The 2,749-nt window shown below is 46.1% G+C and overlaps 1 pseudogene; it reads right to left on the minus strand.

The window, feature by feature from the left end:
• Positions 1-710: 710 nt before the first annotated feature.
• LOC146054528 (U2 spliceosomal RNA) lies at positions 711-919 on the minus strand (annotated as a pseudogene).
• Between the last annotated feature and the right edge of the window lie 1,830 nt (positions 920-2,749).

The raw sequence follows: 2,749 nt of genomic DNA on the forward strand, positions 1-2,749 counted from the left end.
CCCCAAAAGGTGAAGAGTCCCAGCCACGTTTGGGGAACGGAAGGCCCGTTAGGGACAGCCGCACTACCCAAATCAAAAAAACGTGACAAAACTAACGAAAAACGTGAAGTGCCAAAAGTGCAAATCAAAGAAATAAATAAAAGAGGCCCTAGCCAGAAGGCCGGGGTGGGGGTGTAAAAAATTGTCCTACCCCATCCAAAAGGACGAGGTAAGGACGTGTAGCCTAACCTAGAGGGAAGTGCGCAGTGTGTGTGCCATTCAGTGCATGGTGCTGGACATCACCAGTGCAAATCAGGCACCCCCGAGTTTCCCCGGGGGCACAGTGCAGCCTCGGGCTCCAGGCAGCCGACCAGTCAGCGTCCGACCAAGTGTTTCTCCGTCTCACCAGCAGGTACTTTCCAGCCCCTGGCATGGGAATGGGTACTCCACTGGGCTTTTCGAAAGACTCCCTTAGGGGCTGCACCCCCCTCGGAAGAGCAATCTACTCAGTCCCAGTGTTAAGATACTCGGCTGAGCTTTTCGCGGTCTCCCCATCAGAGGCTACGAACCTCTGGAACAGGAGCCATCTACTCAGTCCCAGCCTTTCTCCGCTCCCTGGGAATGGATACTAGACTGAGCCTTTCGCTGTCTCATCCTTCGGGGGCTACGAACCCCGTCAAGAGAGTCAAACTACTAAGCCCAGTGTTTCTCCCCCCCTCCTACCAGTGGGTTTACGGAGCCTCCTACCACTGGCAGAGGTGAAGATACTTAGTGAGACTTTTCACTACTCCCGGGAAAAAACAGAGGGGTCCCACACCCTCCGCCCATCAGAGCAGCTACTCAGTCAAACCTTTCTCTATTCTCTGCCAGAGGCCAGTCCATACCCAACTGATAAGAACAGATACTACACTTGATCTTAGCCAAAAGGCCGAGAAGCGATGCATTTCAATGGGAAATCGGGTCCATCGCGTCGGGGGCCATCGCATACCACTATTAAGGGCACAAGATCAATGCGATTGTGGCCGTGCTAGGAAACAAGTACCGGTAAGTGATACTTTTTCTAAATCCCCCTCTCAAGGATCAGCACTTTTTTGGCTTAAAAAAAAAAAGAACAAATTTAACAAAAAATAAGTGAAAAGAGACAAAAAAGAAATGAAAAAAAAAAATGATATACATAATTTAAAAAAAAAAATTATAAGAGAAAAGAAAATAAAAATAAAATAAAAGAACAAAAAAAAATAAAAGCCGTTTTAAATTGAGAGGGAGGGGGATCCAAAAATTCCATTGTTGTGATTCAGTTGATATTTCGGTACTTATGTATTATCTGGGCTCCCATGTTAAATGCACCCCATTTTTTCATACCTCTACTATCCAACTACGCATGGAGTTGATTTTATATAGTGTGGCGAGCGCAGCGAGCCCCGCGAGGGGAAGCGGTCTCATAAGAAAAACGGGAGCCCAGATATTACATAAGTACCGATATTTCTGTGGTAAGATGGTAGGTAAGTCACATAGTTTTTCCATATATTTTGGGAGTTTGCAGCGATTGATAATTCATTTAATTTAGGCAGGCTTCAGGTCTTTTAGCTAGGCCGCACATGCCCCGAATGGGGTCCCTGCAAAGCGCACGGACCGGAATTCGGCCACCAACACTGGTGGAGATCAGCACCACAGACACATCTAACACACATCACATCTTTGTTGTTACAGTCTCAAAGATACCTGCCTTTTCGACAGATGAATAGGACTTCAATTGCTGGACAGGTACAGGAGGACAAGCAGGCATCCAACTGACTCTGTGATTATGTCGTCGGCCAGGGGCTGGCTGGCAACTTTTAGCCTGGGGGGCAAGTCCAGAGCACTGGCCCATAAGTAACAGCGCATCTTTAAATTGAGGTTTTTACTCCATATACCCAACTGACCACCCCCATAGGTGAGCGCATTGTACCCAGTTGTTATTGATTGTCATCTGTCCTGGGATTTGTCCGGGTGCAGCTGTGGCTCCGAATCCCGCCTCTCTATACGCCACCACAGTCCTCCGCCCAGTTCTGCCATCAGAAATGATTGGGCCCGAGACTGGCATAATTGTTTGGGCCCCTATTCAACAGTGCCCTCAATTCATAATACCAAACACGCACGCACGCACACACAAATATATAGAATAATCTTAAAATATAGAGAAGAACATAATGAAAAGTGATAAAGGTGAACAATGAAACAAAAATCTGTGTAGCCTTATACATCTTCTATTAAGATCAAATTAATTTTAAATTATATACACTGCCTGTTACATAAATGGGATATATAAAGCCTAATACATTAGGTATTCAAATAAACTGTATCTGAATAATATATATATATATATATATATATATATATAATTTTTGCGTATAATACCTCCATTAATCCCTACTCTCTATACACATAACCTTTAGTCCTACAAAACTCCTTACACACACCCACACAGTGGTCCATAGGAGCCCTAATCTGATGCAGCCACTATACTGGGGTCTCCACCACGGCTTGCCATGACCCCCAGCCCTTGTGTGCTGATGCAGCCAGGCCACACAGCAGACACACCCTTCTCCCACTGACCTGCTACTGTGGCCCAGCTTTGTTTATTGGGGGGTGAGAATACCAGAACCAGCTGACATACTATTGGGCCCCCATCTCTCCTTTTTCTATGCACAGTCCCATGCTCTCCTTGATAACAAAACAGAAGTGGACCTCAGTATCAGCATCAGCATCAAGTGTGCCATCCTCTGCTGTC

The sequence above is a fragment of the Crinia signifera genome, unplaced genomic scaffold (genome assembly GCF_055691185.1).
Source record: "Crinia signifera unplaced genomic scaffold, ASM5569118v1 HAP2_SCAFFOLD_247, whole genome shotgun sequence".
NCBI lineage: Eukaryota > Metazoa > Chordata > Amphibia > Anura > Myobatrachidae > Crinia > Crinia signifera.